The following is a 21,828-nucleotide window of genomic DNA, read 5'->3' as shown; positions in this document are numbered from 1 at the left end:
AGTTAAATGACCACCTCCGCATGGTACGGGGAGGCACCAACCTGCCCTCACTTCTCAGACCTCTTGGCCCGACTGGCCTTCCTCCCTGGCCTTCGGAAGGTGGAAGGGGTGTTCCCCCCTATCTGCTGGGACGGGAAAGTTTCTCCTGTAGGGGAGCGAGGGGAGAGGCAAGGGTAACCCCTCTCAGGGGCCCAGGAGTGAGGCCCAGAGGCCTTAGGCAGGATCGTGGCCTGGGCGCGGGAACCGGGATCCTAGTCCCAGCCCGGCACTGAGTCATGGAGGGAGCTTGGGCTCAGCGTTGTTCTCGGGGCCTCAGTTTTCCTCTCTAACAAACAGGGAAAGTGACATCTATTGCCGTAATCAACTATTTTGATGTTGGATAATAAAGAGCTTTCAAGACAAATGTTCTGTCTTTTGTTTTGGAAAATTTATAAGCAATAAAATTCTAGTCTGTCAAAACAAACTTAGTATGGAAGGGATGATTGAGGCCAGTCACCCTCCTCCCCACATCAAAGAATCCCTGAAATAGGAGGCCTCTGATCTCACCCCATTTGTGTATTGGTTCACAGATCTTTAATTATATGATCAAGAACTGGGAACAGAGCAACCAAAAGTCAGCCATTGCCAGTTAAAGGAGTCGTCATAAATCAGAACTAAGGCCTGGTAGACGGACATGGATGCCAAACCCCGTGAACCTTTCCAGGAACACACTCATCAAGCAAATGTTCCCGCTTAGGCAAGAAGGGCAGCCCCTCTAAGGACCAGCTCCTCCAGGAAGGCCACCCTCTTGCTTACACCACTGCATGGGAGGTGTTTGCTTGTGTATCCATGTTCTTCCCAGACTGTGGATGCCTCCGGCCTGGGAACCATGTGATTGTTGTCCCCCCAGACCCTGGTACAGGGCCAGGTGGGAATAGGTACCCCTCGAACAGGCAGGAACTCAGGCTCTCTGCCGAGCCCATGTTGTGCGGCCTGCTGCGTCAGGCACTGTGAGAATCCTGAGGACGGGTCTGGTCATTGCCCCAAGTATGTGCCCAGGAGGAAAACCAAGAGGGGTCAACAGAGAGGAGCGGTGTGGACAGAGGGTGGGCGCACGAGGGACTCAGGGCACTGGGCCTGTGCTGTGGGGACAGACAGGAGTTAGCTGGGAAGAATGGGAACGTCCCAGGGGGAATGACAGACATTTCTCAGAGCCTGGGAAGTGCAGGGTCTCAAGGAAGCATATCCTACCCTGTCCTCCCACCGGTGGTTTGTACACAGTAGCATCACCATTCTACAGGTGAGGAAATTCCGGCTTCGCCAGGTTAGGAGATTTTCCACAGTCACGCACAGGGCTGAGTTTGAACTCAGGTGAGTCTAAGGCCCAGGGCCAGCTCCTGGGCAGGCCAGGGGGACCACAGGTCATGGGCAGGGGAGGGGATGGACATGGTCGGTGAGCAGCAGGGAGACCAGGGGGGAGAAGAGACAGGCCAGGGGCATTACAGGCCATACCCCACAACCAAAGATTGTTTCTCCATCCTCTCTTGCCCTGGGACTTTTAGGCCAGTGGACCAGATCTTGCTCCGCATTGGGCAGATGAGAACACTGAGACTCAGAGTGTGCTTACTGCTGTGCTGCAGATCGCTTAGGATGGGCACTGACAGGATGGGGGGCCTCCACCAGAATGTCAGCTCAGAGAGCGGGGAGAGGGGGCCAGCTTGCTTTCCACTATACCTCCAGGGCCAGAACGTTGCCTGGCTCACAGCAAGGGCTTAGTAAACATTTGCAGAATGCAGAATGAATGAATGAATGAATGAACCAAAGAACTAACAAATGCATGAGTGTGGGAACTGTCCAACCATTGTGCTCGTGTGTGTGTGTGTGTGTGAGAAGTTGGCAGTGCTGCCCTTAGATCAAGACCTAGATGACCTTAGGAGTTCTAGGAAGGGCACATTCTTCCCCACAACACACAGAGGGCTACAGGAAGGGAATTTGCTAAGGCCTTGTTCTGTCTTGGGCACTGTGCCAGGCTCTGGAACATTCTCTTCTCCGACAAGCAGTGGGAACTGGGCAGCAGGGTCCTAGGCCTTGGGGATACATCAGTGAACGAGACAGTCAAGGCCCCTGTCCTCAGGGAGCTTCCTTCCTAGTTGGGGAACACAGAGAATAAGCCAGAAAGCAAAGACAACCCCAAAACAGGAAGGGAGAGGACTTTTGCTAATTGCTGTGAAAACAACGAAGGAGGGTAAGAGCGGTCTGTCTGGGATGTTTTGGAAAGGGGGATAAGGGAAGGCCTCTCTTGACAGGTGCCATTTGTCTCTTTTTTCTTTTTTTCACGAGGTGGGGCCGTCAGCCCGGCAGGGAGATGAAAGTAGGGCACACTGGGGACCAGGCTGGGGTCATCGTGGTTGTGTGGGGAGGATCCTGTTGTTGCATGTGGGGGCTGCCCATTGAAGCCATGGGGAGGAGGCCAAAGTCGGGGAGCTGGGCTTCCCTGGGGTGGGTGCTCGTTGATCCTGGGAAGAGGCATGAGGTGGCCTGGGTGATGGTGAGGGGATCGTGCTTCAGTAGGGAAGTCCAGCTGCGAGGATTCAAAGTGGTGAGGCTAGGCTGGCCACTCCAACAGGTGCCGTGGGGGGAAGTCTCCCTGCATGAAGTGGGGTGGGGAGCGGTTGAAGTTGTGGGGGTGTGGCGGCTGGTTGAACTGCGGGTGCTGCTGGTGGGGCGGGATGGGTGCTCGGGAGGGTGGCAGCCACTGCATGCGGGAACGCGGCTGGCGCTGGCCTCTGCCCCACTGCGGCTGCTCATGCTGGCTGTTCCACCGGTCCTCAAACTGGCTGTTCCAGCTGGGGTCAGGTCGGCTGTTCCAGGCCGCATCACGCTGACTGTTCCAGCCAGGGTCCTCGTGCTGCTCGTCCCCCACACCCTTGTGACTGTGGCTCCCAGGTGGGCAGTGGGGTGGTCTGCCCCAATGGTATGGTTTAGGGGGCCTGCTTGGGAGGCTGCTGTTGCCCCCAAGGAGCAATGGGATGAGGCTGGTCAAACCATGGGGGCTTGTTAGGTGGGATCTGATTATGGGGGCCGGGGCATGGGGTGGCCAGCAGCGGCAGGATCCTGGTCTCCAGGATACTCAGGAGCCAGGCATTGGGATGGGTGGTGGGCGGCATGGTGTGGGTAGGTGTGGGGCTTGGAGGCGGGGCAAGCAGTGGTGCGGTGGCCTTGACTTCAGCTTCCATTTGCGGTGTTTGGATTTGCTGCTGCCGCCGCCGCTGGGCCAGATTATCAACAAACTCCTTGTGCTGCGTCTTGAGGGTCTGGCTGTGCGGCTGGCAGGCCAGCTGTACTGGCTGGACCACCGAGGAGGACTCGCTGATGAGCGTCCCCTGGTACTGGCCGAGCCCCAGGGCTGGGCTCTGGAGCTGCTGGGTGACGGCGCCGTCAACGTTCCAGAGCTGCAGGATACCTGCGATCGTTCGTTGCTTGTTCTCATCCACAGCCAAGACGCTGGTGCCATAGAGGAGCACCGGGCCCTTCTGCAGGTGCCCAGCAGCTCCCTGGCCTGCTCGCACTGGCCGTGAGGGAGAAACTTCGCACGTCAGGGCCCAGGGGCGCAGCACGTCACTGATCAGGTGGGCGAGGTGCAGCCGCAGCTCGAAGTGCACCCTGTTGGCTGGGATGCAGTTCTGGAGGTGGCCCGCCATCAGCTCACAGTGTGTGTGTGTGAGAATCCACAAAGCTCGGAGAGACCAAAGGGATGAGTGAATGTGCTCACACGCGCACACTGTGTGTGTGTGTGTGTGTGTGTGTGTGTGTGTGTGTGTGTGTTTCTGTGGGGGGGGGGCTTGGCATTGCTACACATCAAGTTCGGCCCGGCCGAGGTGGCATCTCTGGTGCCTGTGATGGGCTGCGGCAGGTGGCCAAACGCACTCGTGTCCAGCTGGGTCTCTGCCAGGAGCTTTGCGTCTGCTGCTCCGCCACACGGGCCACAGCCACCTGACAGGCACCATTTGAATTGACTCCTGCTTGGTGCAAATGGACCAGATCAGGAGGATCTGGAGGAAGTTTCTTTCAGGTAGAACATGTGCAAAGGCCCTGAGGCAAGCAGGGGCTTCCATTCTGGAGGAACAGAAGGAAGCTTCCTTCTGTTGTGGCTGGAGCCCCAGCGAGTGATCAAGTGGGAGGAGAGAAGGCAGATGGTAGGTGGGACCCATCACGCAGGGCTGTGTGTGGTCGGAGCTTTTGGAAATGCTACAGGAGAGGTTTGGGCAGGCCAGTCACCACATTTGCATGTCGAAGTGTTGAAAAGTCAAGACCCACTCATGAATGATGTAAGTGTGCTGAATGCTCAGAAGGAGAAGTAAAGGATATTGTGGGGGACTTGGCTCTGTCAGAGGAGGTGACATTGAGTTGAGATCTTCAGGCAGCGAGGCAGGGACACTGGGGTGCATCATTCCTGCTGGAAGTGGGATAGTGTGGCCGAAACCCACCCAGAGGGGATGCGTCCTATGAGTAAGGTGGGCAGGATGGGCAGAGGGCAGGGCCTCCTGACCATGACGAGGAGACTTATTGGCCCTTGGGGGGGGGGCTCTGAGGGCCAAGGGGAGGAGTGACAGGGTCAGCAGGGCTCTTTAGAGGGACTGCTCTGGCTGGGAACCGATGGGAGGGGTGGGCGTGACAGCAGGGTACCAGCAGAGGCCCCGGGAGGGTGGGTGGCAACCAGAGAGCATCACTGTGGACAGATCTGACGGCTTCCTGGGATCCAGTAGGATCTGCAGGTGGGGTTGGTCTGGCAACCTTCCTAAGGAGAAAGGGGACACTCTGGGAGAGGGAAGGAGACCTGAGGCAGGTTGAAAGGTGTCCTGCCACAAAAGATAGGTCTACCCGGAACCACAGATTGTGATTATACTTGGAATAGGGGTCCTTGTAGATGGAGTTAAGGTATGGGTCTCAAGGTGAGATCATTCTGAATTAGACTGGGCCCTAAATCCAATGACAAGTGTCCTCATAAGAGACAGAAAGACCAAGAAACCTGCCATGTGAAGACAGAGATAGAGATTGGAGGGATGCAGCCACAAGCCAAGGAACGCTGGGAGCTGCCAGAAGCTGGAGGAGGCGAGGCCGAATCACCCTCTAGAGACTTCGGAGGGGGCGTGGCCCTGCCGCTATGTTGGTTTCAGGCTTCCGGCCTCCACAGCTGTGGGAGGATGCATTTCCGCTGTGTTAAAAGCCCCCAGTTTGTGGTCATTTGCTGCGGCAGCCCCAGGAAACTAATGTAGTGCCTCCCGAGAAAGCCCAGCTGATACCACTGCTGTGGCTACGACCCACGGCGGGGATGCCTTTGAGGACTGTGCTCTGTTCCCGTTTGGCTGCGCTCCCCCTGTGTGCCCCCCCCCCACCTATATTAGAATAAGATTGAATTTTCTAGCTTGGGTTACTAAGCTTTCAGATCTGGAAACTGTGGCCATTAATCAGCTGTCACGGGATGTCGTAAACAAGGGGCTTTAAAAACCATGTTTGCTTTTTAGGCTGATAATACTTGGAGGTGAAGCCGGGAGAGTTATACATAATGCATGCATTTTAATGGGCCACGCACTACAGCCCTCTTTAGTCGGAATGATTCGTTTTAATGTTCAAAATAAATATCAGAGACAATTTGCCAACAAAGCTGATTTTCTCCGCCCGCCATTAACTTAATCTTTATACCTCAGCCTAATGACAGAGGGGCTGGGGGGCGGGAGGGGGCTTTGTATTACAAGTAAGTGGGGAGAAGCAGTCAGTGTGGTCACGAGCCACGGGGTGGCTGACTGCATGTCTTAGTTCGCTCAGGACAGTCCTGCTTTGTGCCCAGTATCCTGGAGTCATTACTCTGAATTTGGATCAAGAGGCATTGCCAATATCCATCTATTTTTGACCTACAAGGTAGCAATTTCATATGGTCAAATCTAAACATAAGTTTCCCAGTTTGTATGGTAAATGATGTCTCACACTAAATATGCCCTTTACTCTGTAGGTGGGGAAACTGAGGCCCATAGAAGTCAAGCCCCAGGCACCCCGTGCTCCTGTTCCCAGCCCAGGTGTTTTCCTTTCCGAATGTGTCTAATGCTACCTGCCTCCTCTCAGCCTCAGCTTGTCCAGCTCCTGCCTTTTCTTGTGCCTTAAGCTCCAAGGGCTTCTGGGTGCCCCTTAGAAAGGCAAACCTCAGGGGCACACCTTGTTCCTGTCCCCTGCTTCCTGGCGTGATGACTCCTGAGGAGGGGTCCGCAAACCCATCCACCGCCCGCCCTGGCCATGGCACCGGCGTTCCCCCCTCAGTCCTAGTCAGCCAGAGTGTGTACACGGAAATGGGGAGCACATACTGAGCACTCATTAGTCTTACTGACTGACACGTAATTGGAGTAAGGTATGATCCCAGCCTTCTTGAAGCTTACTGAAGGTAGGATGGGAGATAGAGTGATTGTCCCACCACATAGAGTGGCCGATTCTTTAAGTTCACTTATTCATGTCTCTGTACCATTGCTGGGGGTGGTGGAGGAATTCAGCAAAGCAAGAGGTCTGATTGCGAGCAGGACAGGTCAGGGTGTGGGCTTTGCTGAACAAAGCTGATTTTAAACCCAAAAGTTACCTTGCGAAACAGGCAAGAGTTGCCTCCCCCTGCAGCCCCCAGGGAGATGCCTACTTACTCGATGGGGGGCTGCGCCCATGGTGGGGCAGGTGGGAATGTTTGCCGGAGGGAGCTGCTAGGGACACAGAGGGCAGGAAGCCTGGGCCTTGCCCTGCCCACCTGTCCAGAGTGAGGCCAGGGCCTTGCACGTCTTACTGGAGAGGCAGGGTCCCTCTTCCAGGCTGAGCTGCAGAAGAATGAAGACAGACTTCAGACCCAGTCATTCTTTTCTTTATTCACTTAAGAAATACGAAATCCTCAAGGGCCAGGCGTTCTGTTCAGCATCAGGGCAAATTCACCTAAAGATCCAGGTTTCTGGCTTTCTGGAAAAATCGTAAGACCTGGCTCACAGCCTGGTGTTCTGGCCGCCCTCGCTGGCATCACCTTCGCCGAGCCCAGGTCCCTCCTCTCTGCAGCCTGCCTGGCCCCTGGAGCCACCTGACTTTGAGAACTCTGGTTAGTCTCTGCTTCTTGTAGCCAAACAGAGCATACGGTAGGTGCCAACAAAAATCTTACTGTTTGTTGAATGATACAGACTCTAGATGGTTTTGCTTAAAAGGTCCTGTTCTTCCTTCAACATTTCCACAACTTGGTCCAAGTCCCCCCTCTCTCTCCCCCCACCGAGGGAGCCGCATTGGGGAAGGACCGTGATGGACCGACACCCGCTTCGGGGATGCTAGAAGTGGGTGCACGGCACGGTGGGCACGGCCGCTTTGGTGAGGGTGCAGACTTGCCACCTGGAGGGCGACGGGGCCGCATCTATCGGAATTTGAAAAGCCCATGCCCTTTGATGCAGCGGCTCCAGGGCCACATTCCACAGATGTGTTTGCAAAAGTGTACTGAGATAATAGGACGCAGCAGCTAGGAGCCACCAACGTGTCCATCGGGGGCTGAGGCCAGAAGACGCGGCGCTTCCGTGCCAAGTGGCTGCAGGAGAGAATGGAGGAGCTGTTTTTGTGCTGACGTGGAGAGATTCAGAGATGCGTTTTCAGCAAAATAAAGCAAGGAGCAGAGCAGTGTATATATATGACCACATTTGTGTGTATAAAAAAGGAAGTTTGAAAGCATGGCCTTTGGCACAGCCCACCTGAGCGTGAGTGCCTGCTCTGCCGCTCACCAGCCGTGTGACTTGGGAAAGTCACTTAACCTCTCTGGGTTTAGTTACCTCAGCTGTCAAATGGAGCTAATAATAGCACCTGACCGTAGTGTTGTTGTGAGGAGTCACTGTGTTAAAACATAAGGCATGAACAGGACTGGGCCCGAGTAAGTCCTCATTAACTAGATTATTATGCTTATATAATTTTTTTTTTCCTGGAAGAACACACGAAATGTTAGCAGGGGCTAGTTTGGGTCTTGAGGGGGGGGTCTGTGTGGGAGGTAAGCCTTTTTTTATTTCCTACCTTTATGAACAGTTCAAAATTTTTGTCAGAGGCATTTTTACTTCTATTTCAGAATCAGTTATACACACACACACACACACACACACACACACCCCTACAGAGGAGGAAGCTCTTTCTGTCTGGAGTAAAGTAGGAGCTGGGAGAGTTAACTGAAGAGGTTATAAGGATCATCCAAAGAAAAGGGACAAGGATGATCATTCTGGGTGGAAGAACCAACGTGTGCAAATGTCCTGAGGCAGGAAAGCTGATAGGGAGGGTGTGGGGTCAGGTTTTAGAGACACAGAGGAGCAGAGGGTCCTTAAAAGTGCTTACGGTGGACCCAGACCTCATGCACTCGGACTCATGCAGGTTCTCAGGCGATAACGAATAGGTGATATACTTTTTAGCTGGATATGAGATTGCAACATTTCCATTTCCCAGGTTAGAAAACAGAGGCACAGAGTAGTCAAATGACTTGCCCAAGATCACACATCCAGTTAGGGGCACAGAGGATCTCTTAACTCCTGGCGTCATCTTGTTCTGCTACGCAGTACGGGCTTCATCAGTTCCACCAGAGAGTGTCTCAGGATAAGGTTTGGGAAACTGAGGCTTGGAGGACAGATTACGTGTTAATTTCTTTATAGTCGGCCTCCCGACTCGGCCACCGGCTCGAGGAAGGCAGGCTCTAGGAACTATGTGTTGTTGACTAGCACGCCTCGGCGCTCAGGACAGTTTCTGGTACATGGTAGGTACACAGTAAGTGTTAGTTGAATGCATGAGTAAATAAGGTCATGTGGGAAGCTAGGGACAGTCGAATCAGGGACCCAGGTCTCTGGACCCCCAAGCTGGCCTCCACCCATCACACCAGGATAGCGCCCGAGTGTTGTTGTTGGTTGAATTGTTTCCCTTCACCTCCTCCAAAAAGGGAGCTCTGTTGCAATCCTAGCCCCTGATACCTGGCAATGTGGAAATCAGGGTCTTTGGAGATGAAGTCCTGCTGGATTAGGGTGAGGCCATAGTGGACGAGGAGGGGCCGTAGATCCGATGTCTGGTGTCGTTATAAGGAGGGAGAGAAAGTTGAAGACACGGGGGTGCACAGGGATGACTTCCACGTGGAGGTGGAGATGATGGTGTGGTTGTGTTGCCGGAAGCCAAGGGAGCCCGGGGACTGGTGGGCATGACCAGAAGCCAGCAGAAGCCAAGGTTCTTCCTTAGAGCCTTGGAGGGAACAGAGCCCTGCCGATACCCTGATTTCAGACTCCGGGCCCCAGAACTCTATGAGAGAATACATTTCTGTTGTTTTAAACCACCTGGCTTGTGACCCTTCTGCATGCTGGGAGCTAGTCCCGGCATGGCCCTGGTACGGTACAGAGTCTGAGAGCAGGGCCTGGGTCCTGGGGTGTGGGCTGCCCTCCATGAGTGACTGAATGAAGGCACGCACATATGTTGGGGTGGTCCGGCCCAGCCCTTTCATGAAGCCCGGAGAAGGCAGGCACTTGGACTAGGCCGCACAGCTGCTGGGCCCGGGGCCAGCAACGAGCAGAGGCTGAGAAGGTGTCAGCCGGATGAATGATCTAGTTGCCCTACCCGACGCGGGGCTCTGGGCTAGCCCGCCTCTGCGGGACCCCTTCCTTCCTGACCAGACCAAGTGGTGCTGGCTGGGGTGGAGCGTCCAGACAGAGAGGCAGCAACTCGATTTGCAGGGATGGGTCAGCTTTCCGTGACCGGTTGCGTCACTCACTGTGGCCCGCACAGATGATACAGATGGTGTCCCCCACTGCCTGCAGCCATCTTGCTCCCCACACCTTCACCGAACCCTCAGACAGGGATGTGGGCCACAATAGCGCCTCTCGGAAGCCCTTCCCCTCCCCGCCACCCCAGGTGAGGGGCCCTGATGCTGCACACATTGACTGTGTGTCCTTGGGCCAGTCCCTTCCCTTTGCCGTGCCTCAGTTTCTCCACTCCAGCCTATGTGCTTTAGTGCTGCTTTAGGAGTGGGAGGGGGGATAGTGTGATGGTGAGCAGAGCCAGACGAAGAGCCCCAGAGCCTGGGTCCAAGTCCTGCTCCAGCTCTGACCAGCTGTGTGACCTGGGGGCCGGCTGCTCAGCCCTCTGAGCCTCGGGCTCCTTGCCAGTCAGATGGGGCAAGGAGTCCAGCCTCCCTCTCATCCAGGTGGGGACTGAATGACATCGTGCATGGCAAGTACCTGGCATGGTGCCTAGCACGTACGTGTTCCAGAAGTGCGGCCATTGCCTTTTCACCGTTCCAGTGTCATTGCCCTCATCCTGGCGCCAGGAGCTCCAAAGATAAAAGTGTATCGTACAGCTGGAGCAGCTCATTCCCAAGCCCATGCACGTGCTGTCTCTGGCCTGTCCGCCCGTCCAGGCTCGGCCACACTGGCCTGCCCTGCTTCTCAGAATCCCTTGGATTGAGTGCTCTTTCCTCTGGGTGTCCCTGTGGGCCTGGTGCCCTGTGGTGCCGGCCCTCCCTCCCTTGGGTTCCATCTGCCCTTGCTCCATCACTGTCGGGGCCTTCCCCTCTCTCTCTGTGCGCCCTGTCCAGCACAGGTGCTCTTGTCTCTCCCCGGCTTCGGTTCCCCAGTGGCACCGAGTGCCTGGACCAGGCCCTTTACCTCCCCAGCCCCAGGAGGTGATCAGCCCCATTCTTCAGGGACGGGGAACTGAGATTGAGAGGGTTGAAATGCTGGGTTCAATTCCCAGCTCTGCCACTCCCCACCTCTGGGGCCTGGGGCAAGTGACCTCCCATCTCTGAGCCTCAGTGTCCTCTTCGGTGCAATGGGCATGGTGCCCGCGGCCCCTGCCTGGCAGGGCTGTGGGAGTCAGGTGCCTTGCTCTCCGAAAGCAGCTTCTCAGGGCTGCCAGTTAGCTGCGGCTATTGTGGGACTCTGGTTGCTGTGATTACTGACTCCCCCAGGGCCACACAGCACATAGAAGTGGGGCCTCCTGGCTGGAATGGGTCGCGTGATGCCCCTGCGTCAAGCCAGTTTGCCTCTGAGGGTCTCCCCTCACCTCTGAGGTGGGCCCAGCAGGCAGAGTTTACAAATGGGTCACGTGCTGGGATTTCCGCGAGGGCCAAGGAAAGCTCAGTGGAAGTCGGCAGTGCCGTGGAGAAGGGGGCAGGCGAGTGGGGGGTAATGCTGGGACGTAGGAGCCTCCTGTCTCCCTGAGGGACCTTAATATCATGCCTTGCTTCTGCCCCGCTTCCCTGTGTCTCTCTAAGCAGATGTGCTCTCGGGGATCTCACGGGACTGGCCGGCCCCCTTGAGTTGCCCTCCCTCAGGGGAGCTCCTGGGAGCGAGTCCAGAGGGTGGAGCGTGAAGTGGTCCCTCTGCTCCCTCCACAGCCTTCTCTGTACTTTCTGCAAGGTGATAGCTGGCTGCGGAAGAGCATAGCTCAAGTCACACGATGTGGGGCAGCCAGGAGCTGGCCTGGGCACAGGGAGAGCCTCTGACCGCCCCCCGCCCACAGCTTGCTGTGTGACCTCAGGCAGAGCACCTCACCCCTCTGAACTTCAGTCTCCTTACCCGGAAATAAGGGGCTTAGGACTCCAGCTCCAAGAAACTATGAAAATTCTCTTCCTCTTGATCAGGAAAGCGAAATGGAGTTTTCCATTCAAAGTTGTTGCTGTTACTGTTATGTGTGTGTTTGCCTGGAATGCCACCTTCCCTCCTTTGCTCAGGGAGGGCTCACTTCAGGTATGTCTTCTTCCTCCAGGAAGCCTTCCTTGACCACCCTTCCTGGCTGGGTTGGGGCCTCTCCTCTGGGTACTCACAACCTTGGGCTTCCCTCTATCAAAACATTCATCTCTCTGTGGTGCAACTGGTTTTGCCTGAGTTGGGAGCATCCTGGGGGCAGGCGTTGGGTGTCCTACATCCTGGAATTTCCATCCCTAGCCCAGACCCTGGTCAGAGAAGACCTCACTCAGTATTAGTTGAACTGCCCTGCCATTAGAGAACGGGAGGAGATTCTGGACTTTTGGATCAGGGCGTTTTCCTGGGGGGGCAGGGAGAGTGGGAGACCCTGCTTTCTGGGTCTGTGAGGCCCCTCCTCGGAGACTCTACACGACAGAGCTGGATGCGTGTGCAGAAGGAGAGGGGCGAGCCGCTCCCCAGCTGAGAGCAGTGAGATTTCACTTGCATTTCCCAGCCCCGTCGTGTCTGTGCGTCTTGCCGGAGGCCTCGGGGTGCCCTGCTGCGTCCTGCTCTGTGCTCCGGGCCGCGGGAGCACGGCTGGCGCAGGCGGGGGCAGCCGGCGCGGCCTCCCTGATCCCCCCTTTCATCCCGGCCTCTGTGAACACGCTGCCCTGCGCCCTTGGCCCTCTGCGCGCAAAGCTTCACAGAAGCCGCTCAGCAGGAGCGGGCGCTGCTCTGACCCCGCTAGTCTCTTAAACTCTCGGAAAGGAGAAAGACTGTGACGGGAGTGTCTTCTGTCAGATTTACATTTTTTTTAATGCCAACTACTGCTCCGTGGGTTTCAAAATGGAAAACCCAGGCTCCTCGGCGAGGATCAAGCTTAGGGAGCGACTCCAGTGCCCACTTCTTTCCCCACTCCTTGCTCTGGGCCCGGGGCCCCTGCCTGCCCCGCTGCGCAGGGACAGGAGCCACCAGGCCAGCCTGGGGGAGGCTCCTGTCTCCTCTCCCCACCTGCTCTGGCTCCCCCATAGTCCTTGTTCTGCACCACGCATGCTTCTGCCTCTGGATCCTGGGGGTCCTGCCTCCTGCCTAGCATCTCTCTCCTCTAACTCCTGACAGCGTCCCTGCCAACATCCTAGCTGGGAGTATTGCTCTGCCCACCCTTAGAGGCCGTCTGTCGAGCCTGGAGTCCAGAAAACACAAAGGCTTGGAGCCTGATGGATCTGGTCGTAAAGCCTAGCTTTCTAGCTGTTAGCTTCACTTCCCTGGGCCACAGGTCCCCACCCAGAATGTAAGGGTAGAAGTGTCCACCTCGAAGAGTGGCTGGGAGAAGGCGGGGCTCAGCTCGTGTGACTTGCCTCACGGTGAGCACAAGGGCGGCTCTGCTCCAAGCCTGGCCCGGGACCGGCACTGTCCTCACACTGTTGATTACAGAAATTGAGAGGAAGAGTTAGAAACTTGTTCAGCAACATGGCATTACCATGACATTTTAACTTGTTTTATACAAGTATCTTGAACAGATTAGAGAATGAACTGATTGGAAATGAAACGTGTGTGTTTTCACACTGAGTTTGAGAAGCTTTGTCTCAGCATGGAAGAAATCTCAAGAAATAGTGTCTATTTTCATTTATTTGTTTATTTGTCCATCCATCTGTCCATCAATTCATCCTTCGATCCATCCATTCTTCCATGCATGCATGCATGCATCCATCTCTCCATTCATCCATCCATCTCTCCATCCATCCATCCATTTATCCATCCATCCAACCATCCATCCATCCATCCATCCATCCATCCATCCATCCATCCATCCATCCATCATGAATTAAGCCTTCATTATGATGATCAGAAGAGGTAAATTGACTCCTGGCCATGACTCCTCATTTACTGAGTCTCTTTAGGGCAAGCGAGAGAGGGGATATGTCCCCTGAATTCCCTCAGGGGCTGGGGAGAATCAAGTTTGCTTAACAAAGCTCAGGTAACTAGACTCACATTACATTTTATTTGGGAGTGAGCGGGGTAGGCCAAGAGAAGCCCTCACCCCAATTCCCATCACTTGGCCTTGCTTGGTATTTGCCGCCTTTTGTGATAGGAAAACCTGGGCAGGGCTTTAAGTCTGTCCTTCATCTTCTTAAGAGTCAAAGTCAGGAGTTTGCTCCCTCCCCCTCAAACCCCCCCAGTCTAATTTCCTTTTATTATGGAAACTGGGAAAATGACAAGTAATTGCTTGAAGATGCTAGAAAGATTGCATTTTGTTTTGCAACTATCAGCTTGAAAATAATGTTTAAGAGATTATGAATGGGTGATTAACTATTTTTTCCATTACTTCCCTCTCGAAATCAAAACCACAACAATAGTGATATGCACAGTAAAATGGAGGCCCTGTCCTCTAAAACCAGGCAGGAAAACAAGGAGCCAGTGTCCCTTCTGGGGAGAAACCCTACCTCTCAGGTCTTGGGGAAGCCTGGGCCGGGCGAGGTGCTGAGACAGACCTGGTCTCCCGTTCTAGCTTCTCGGCATCGCCCCCTCCCTCCTCGCTCCTTAGATCAACAGCAGTGATGGGGTCTGCAGTCAAATTTGCTATTTACTGCCTTTCCTGAGTCAGTTTGTTTTGGGTGAAAACAGTCTCTGATGTGGCTCTATTGCGCCATTTCAGCGGGTGTTTATCATTTAAAAGGAACAATTTTAATACCTACATTTGCCTTACAGTATGAGCCATAAATGTGATTTAGACTTCCCTTTATAATAGACTCTTACAAGCGGTTGCCTAGACTCCAGAAAACCATTCCTCCAAGTGGTGGCCATGAAAATGAACAGGCTTTTCCTTCTTTTACAGAAGTTTCCCTTTTTATTTTATTTATTTATTTATTTATTTATTTTAAAGATTTGATTTTATTTATTCGACAGAGATAGAGACAGCCAGCGAGAGAGGGAAACAAGCAGGGGGAGTGGGAGAGGAAGAAGCAGGCCCATAGCGGAGGAGCCTGATGTGGGGCTCGATCCCAGAATGCCGGGATCACGCCCTGAGCCGAAGGCAGACGCTTAACCGCCGTGCCACCCAGGCGTCCCATGGAAGTTTCCCTTTTTAATACCTCTTGAAGTTATTGAACGAAAGCTGGGTAAATGGACTGATTTGTGTGTCTTCCTTGCTGGGAATCCGGAGCTCCAGGGATGCCTTGGGAGAGAACGAGTCTTGGGGGGAGCTGCTGCATTGGCGTCTGGGGGTGCTGTTTGGGCTCCCCTCTGGGTCTCCCCTCTCTGGACCCCAGCTTCCTCGTTGGTAGCAGGTTGGTGTTGACGATAATACGCATCCCTTACATCCGTACCACTCAGAGTGAGGTCTGCGGGCTGACAGCACCAGTACGCCTGAGAGCTTGCTAGAAATGCAGATTCCCTGGCTCTGTCCAGACCTACGGAACTGGAACCTCTGGTGGGGGGGTGCCCGTTACTCCATTTTTACTAGCCCTCCAGATGGTTCTGATGCGTGCTGAAGTTTGAGAAGCTCTGACTTTTTAGGAGCAGAGCCCGGGGGCCCGGCTCATGATCAGAGTGAGCCGCTAAAGCAAATCATGGGCTCCCCTTAGCCACACGGGGCGGTTATGGGAAGCTGGAGGCCCTCCGTGTGCTTAGGACCCAAACTGGCAAAAATAGCAGGTCCAGCCTTGGACACCACCAACCAACGTTGGACGTTGACGGACAGGGGTGTGTGTCTTGAGATGACGAGGAGGATGGTGACAAGTGTAGAAGATAAGACTTTGTCCTGTGCATTCAGAAGGGCCCACTAGCTACCCATCGGTGCCCGCGACCCTCTGGCATAGCGCACTGCCTCGGGGATGGGCACGGGCATGTACGGCCAGGGAAGAGAGAGAAGCCACACGGGAGCCACGGACACCTGGGGACTGTCTTCCAGTCACTGGCGGGCTGGACCATGGAAATTGAAGTTGCTATCTCTGCAGTTTCAGAGATGCCCCCGGGGGAAAGGAGGCGTGGGTGAGAGTGAGAGCTCCGTCACCAGAGGCATGCAGGCCCAAGCAGAGGAGCGAGATCCTGCTTGCCATCCAGGGCGCTCCGACACCGGGAGGGGTCCCTTCCGTCCCAGTATTCCGGGTCCTGTGCCTTTTGTTCCGCTGCTGCTGACCTCTTTGTGGCCCTCCTTCCGCAGCGTGGGAAGGCGGTAACCTCGCGAATGAGGAAAGCCCTCCTGCTTGGAGATGCTACTTCCTGCTGAGAAATGCCTCCATTTGGGGGAAAAATGGGATTAGTTTTTAGCGGAAGCAGCAGTGGCTGATCGCGCAGTTTTCAAATTGTTGACTATGATATTAAGTAACAGGCAGACTCCTGTCCAATGGATGTTATTAAAATTAACTGTTTTAGCACTACATTTAGAATCAAAACCAATCTGTCACTCCTAAATTGGTTTCTTTCAACTGCTATTTGCGGGTAAAATGAACAGTTTTAACAATTACATCTCCAGTGCAAATCATAAACTTGATTTACAGGAAAGCACTTAATTTACTGCATTTGACTATGCACCAGAGCTGCCAATTATCTGACTGTAAATTTCCCTGCTTGGTTATTTGCTTCTTAAACAGCAGCCTTGGTCCCCTTGCCTTACTCACCTGTGGGCCCAAGGCTCTACCCAGGGTTGTACATCCTGATTTGGGGTTTTGTCTGTGATGAGCTGGGTGCTTAACAGTAAACAGGGCTCTCTATGGAGAGGGGTCTCCGAGGACCCTCTGTCCCTTGCTGGTTCATGGTATAAAAACCTGAATGGGATATCATTGCTATTTAGTGCCATCTGGGCTAGCCATTAAGGAGGGAAAATCAGAGTGTGTCTGGTGAGAAGCCATAGGCGTGCAATGATGGCTGAATCTCCCACAGTTCTTGCCCTCAATGAGTTCACAGTCTAATAGGAAAGACATGTGCGAGATCATGCCTCTGTCATATAATACATCACCCCCTTAGTTGTTGGCTGTTAATGAGCTCCAGGGCTGGGACCCACAGAGCGGTGATAGTTCTGCTCAGCCGCATGGAGGCAGGGGAGACGGCATGCAGGAGCTTTGCAGAGCTTCCGTTTGCACTGGGTCTTGAGGGTGAATAAGAGTTTTTCAGGTAGAGGGGAGGGCATTCCAGGTCCAAGAAACAGCATCAGCCAGGTCCTGTAGACATGGTACTTTCGGTGAGGGACTGTGTGGTCTGGCCTAGGAGGAGGGGAAGGGGCAGCAAAAGTGGGTGGGTGCCATGGCCCCTTGGAAGGGTAGATTGGAGCCAGGACTCACCTTGTAAGGAGTTTAGAGTCTCTCTGCTTTCCTAGCTAAGCAAATGGAAGTCCACGACACTGAAATGATTCCTGTGAAGTCGGGAGGGATTCTGAATGCCACGGAGAAGTTACAGGATGGAGGAGGTTTTCCTGGTATTTTGAGAAGTCAGGAAGCATATGCAAACCACATGCAAATTAGATGCCAGCCGGCACCTGCTCTTTGCTGTGCTTGGGCGGCTTTCTGCTGCAGGGAAGGTCCTGTGTGTTTTAACAAAGGTGAGAGAGATGTCTCCTGGTAGCCTGGGCTGAGCTACGGGACATGTATGAGGCTGCTTAGGAGGAAAACTGCCCCACGACTTTCCCTGCCAGCGGCCTTTCTGTTGGAGGGAGTGTCCCACTGGGAGAGGGAAGGCCCAGTGGCTAGGGCCTCAAAGGGCAGGGGGAAGCCTCCAAGGTGGCCACGTGCAGGGAGCCCAGTCTTAGGATTTTGAGGACTTGGTTTTCAAAGATGCCAAAAGATTGGCATGGGAGGCTGGCCTGGCAGGGCTGGGATTCTCATTCCTTCTGCACACCCAGTCCTCTGGGCAGTGTTGCCTTAGAAAGGGACCAGTGGGATTTAGAGCATCTTCCAGAACTAACGTCCTATGGTTTGAGGGTCTGTGGTTTTCTGCTGATTGTTCAGCTCTGACCCCACTTGGACCCCAGAGGGGTGATTACTGACTTGGTGGTGGTGACGCTGATTCTGCTCACAGGGGACTTGCGGCCCAGCCTCCTGCCCCGCTACACCCTGAGCCGTGCTGAGGAGCTGCCGTGGGTAGAGGGTTCAGGGCCCACCGAGAGCAGTGAGTCAAAGCTGGGGACATGACTCAAAGGAGTTTTCTATCCAAAGCTCTGTTTTCCTCAGGGGTTGTCGTGGCCTCACACAAGGTGGGGGTGGCGGTGGGGGTCAGTTCCTGGCCCCTGGAAGCTTCCAGGGCTGGCTCTTCCCACTGTGCTGTGTGACCTTGGACAAGTCCCCTCCAATGTATTCCTCGCACCTCAGAACCAGCCCAGACGTTCCACAGGAGAAGCCTTCCCCGGGAAGAGTCAGCCCATCCCGACCCAAGGACAGGGAGAGCTGAGCTGTTTCGGGGCAGAGGCTGCTGGACAAGCATTTTGAAGGGCTGGGGATGGCACAGGTGTCCCAGCCTTCAGAACAACACTGCAGCCTTGGGTCCCTGCTGTCCTCTAGAGGGAGGCTGGCTGAGGCTCGTGGTGAGGCTTGCTGCCCTTGTGGGTCCTAGCGGCCCCGTGGGGGCGGCTGACAGTTTGTTTTGCACGTCCCACTCTCTCCCCCGTCTCTCTCTGCACCCCTCCCTGTTTATTTTCCTGGCGTGGCATGCCTGACTCATCCTCCAGGTCTGGCTCTTTCCGTGCTCTCTGTCTTGAATTGTCTGCGTCCTGCTGTCCTCCTCCCTCTGCTCCTGCCTGCCTCTCTGTCTCCTTGTGGGGCTGCTCTCCCTCCATTTTCCTCCCCTTGCCTGGGTCTGGAAGTCGGCTTCCCTGTCCCCTTCTCCACGTTTCTCTCTGCCTCAGCACCTCCCGTCTCCCCATCTGCATTCACTCCCTCTGCCCCCGCTCCCCCCACCCAGCTCCTGAGTCCTGAGCACTTTGAGGGAAACTGAGGAAGGGTCTCTTCCGAGGGCCGGAGGGGCACAAGGGGAGAGGATGGAGAACAGCCAGCCTTCAGCAGGTGGCACTGTTGGGTGACTTTTGCTTGTGAAACCTTCTAACACTGAAAAAACACACTGGAATCTATTGGCATTTGAGAGCCTCCTCCTTCTTCTTCTTCTTCTTTTTTTTTTTAAATAAAAATAATGACTCTCATTTCCCGGGCATCATTAAACAAGGTGCAGTGTGTGTGTGTGTGTGTGTGTGTGTGTGTGTGTGTGTTATGAGGATGTATGAATGCAGATATCTGCACATGAGTCCGTGGGGCTAGAAGTGTAGGTGTGTGTGTGTGTGTGTGTGTGTGTGTGTGAGCACGTGCCCAGACCATGAGTGTCTGTGTCTATGTGTAAGAATGCTAGAACGTGTGCCTGGGGGAGTGTTTGCGTGCCTCCAGGTGAACGTGGGTTTTCCAGTACGGACCAGCGTGGACCAACGTGAGGCGTGTCTCTACCGGCACACCTGTCCGTGCTGGACAACCCGGTCTGTGCCTATGTGTGTGTGTGTGGCTGCAGGCGTGTTGACCGTGTGGAGGCAGGTTGGTGGGGGAGCGCAGGGTGGTGTGTCTGTGTTTTCACACATGCCCTCACTGGCAGCGGCTTAGTGGAGCGGGCAAGTGGGAGAGCCAGGGAATCAGGCCTCCAGGTTTAAACTCGGTGTGAATTTACAGCTGTGTGATTTTGACCAAGTCACTTCACATCTTTGAGCCTCAGATCCTTCATCTGCGCAATGAGCTGATAGCAGTATCTACCTCTCTGGATGCCTGGGAGGATGAAATAGGATCATCGAGGTCAAGGGCCTGTCGCGGCACCGGGCACGGTTGGCCCAGGAGGTACAGAGCCGCGATGAGGGTTGGCAGGGCACGGCCTCCTCTGTCTAGCTCCACAGGCCAGCGGGGCTTAGAGGCCTGGGGTGGGGCGGGGGCGTCCTGAGGGCCTCTGAGGTCTGAGCGGGCACACGGTGTCCTGGCTCTGCCGGATAGACCGGGGCTGGAATGAGCCCCACGGTGGAGGGGCTGGAGAGGCAAGAGCTGGAAGGGACCTCAGAGTTCATCATTTCATTTTCTCATTCAGCAGAAGGGGAAAGAGCAGATCAGAGGAGCCGGTGCTGTCAGGGCGTGGCAGGCAAGCCCCCAAGTCGTAGGCAGTGTCTGAGGGCACTAAAGCTGGCTGGCCCCTGGCTGGGGCCCAGAGGCAGAGCAGAAGGGAGCGGTGCACCTGAGCTGCTCGTCACCCTGATGCTTGCCCCCTTGTCTCTGTCTTCCCTCTTTCTCGTCTCTTTGTGATCACCTTCTCTCTTAAGACTGAAAGAGGAGGGAGAGAGACATCTGTTCTGGTTATGTACTCATGTGTGACAATTATCCCCCAACTCAGTGGCTTCGAGAATGTGTTCTTTTGGTGCCTAATCCTGTGGGTTGACTGGGCTCTGCTGGGCAGTTCTCATGTGGGGGCTCATGGCATGGGCTGGGCTGGAGTCACCTGAGGGATGGCCACTTGCCTCCCATGCCTGGTCCCTCAGTGTCCTTGGCCTCTCTCTGAGCAGTGTCTCCTCCTCCAGGGCCTTCTGCATGACTTGGGCCTCTCCCAGCACGGTGGGCTCAGGGTGGTTGCACTTTTAACATGGCTGCTGGCTCCCAGGACACAGAAAGTGGAGGCAACTGGGCTAGGTAAGGGCTGGGCTACACCTTGAACTGGGGGTGCCATTTTGCCACGTTCTATTGGACAGAGACCACCCAGACTCAAGAAGGGAGCAAAGCAGAACCCGCTTTCTCATGAAGGAGGACAAGGTCATTTTGTCAGAGAGCCTGGCAGATGGGGATGGTGTCGTGGGCATCTTCGAAAGTGCAACCTGCCGCGGCATCCTAATAACATTGGAAGATGACTAGCAAATTCCAGTGTTAAGAGCATTTCTTCTCCATCCTTTTCAATCCTCTCAACACCTCCTTTGGCACATCTGTCCTGGCCTCTTCACTTGCTGTGTGACCTTGGGCAGCTTTCTTGACTTCTCTGTGTCAATTTGCATGTGTGAAATAGAGTGATCATGGTAGAGCTCCCCACAAGGAGTTGTAAAACATGGCCTGGCACACGATAAAACCTCAGATATCCTTCTCGTCCCCTCACAGATGAGGAAACAGCCTCAGAAAAGTTAAGGCACTTACCCACGGCCACACAGTTTGGAAATGCCAGAGCTGGGCCCGGAACACCCGCATTCTCCCTCCCAGTTCCTCACTCTGTTCCCTTGGAGGCCCTGTGCTGTCAGGAGAAGGGTCGGAGGGGCTGGAGAGGTGGAAACAATACAAGGATGAGAGGTTGGAGGGATGTCGTCCTGTCTCAAGTTCTCGGTTACGTGTGCTGGGACTCCTAGGCTCATATTGCTGTCCACTGGCTTCATCGCAGGGCTTTCTGTCCCAGTTCTAGCACTCTGTCTCCAGCTCCCGCTCCTGAGATCTCTGATGGGACGGGTGCCAGACTCCTCCCAGCTGCCCCACGAGGGCTGCCACCCCGTTCCACAGGAGGGGAAACTGAGGCTCGGGGGAAGTCGCCTGGCTCCTCGAGCTCCCAGAGGGCCGTGGCTGCCTGGCAGCTCTCTGACTCCTCCCGGGCTGTGCACCTGCCACCATTTCTCCTCTGGGGCTGCCCACTCCCTACTGGCTTTACACAAGCTGTGCACCACAGCTTTGCTCTCACAGAATCACTTTTTAACACCCCCTTTTGGAATACTCTTTAAGAAGTGTAGCCTAGGGAGTGAAGTCCACATCTCTGCTCTTGCGTTCAAAGGTGAGGCTTCATTCTGGGATCTCCACCCCGTTTTCAGTTTTCATCTCCTTTGGATCCCAGAGGTCCTTCTCCTTAGCATTCTCTGGTGTCCACAGGACCTGTGGCCTCAGGCCTCCCTGCTTCTGCTCAGAGCTCACAACTCACTCCTCTGGGGAGAACCCCATCCAGGGGTCCCGCCATGGGCGTGCTCTGATGGCCACGCCTCCCGCTGCTACAGGTTACATACAGCGTTAGTTGCCTTTTCGTGCACCTGTCTTGAGCCCTGAACTAAATATAAGCTCTTCAAGTGCACAGGGGCCCTCCAGGTCTCCTCACTGCCTCCTGGGCTGGGCCTGGATGCATGCATGATCCATCTTCATGGCTGGGTTGGTGGGTGGGGGCACCAGGCGAAGTGGAGGGGTGGGGTAGGCAC

At 54.9% G+C, this 21,828-nt stretch overlaps 1 pseudogene; it reads right to left on the bottom strand.

Moving 5' to 3' along the window:
* Window positions 1–47: 47 nt before the first annotated feature.
* On the bottom strand, window positions 48–15,519 carry LOC103668032 (annotated as a pseudogene).
* Between the last annotated feature and the right edge of the window lie 6,309 nt (window positions 15,520–21,828).

Source organism: Ursus maritimus, unplaced genomic scaffold, assembly GCF_017311325.1.
Source record: "Ursus maritimus isolate PB19 unplaced genomic scaffold, ASM1731132v1 scaffold_7, whole genome shotgun sequence".
Lineage (NCBI taxonomy): Eukaryota > Metazoa > Chordata > Mammalia > Carnivora > Ursidae > Ursus > Ursus maritimus.
The sequence above is the reverse complement of the archived record's forward strand: the minus strand, read 5'-3'. Positions and strand labels throughout refer to the sequence as shown.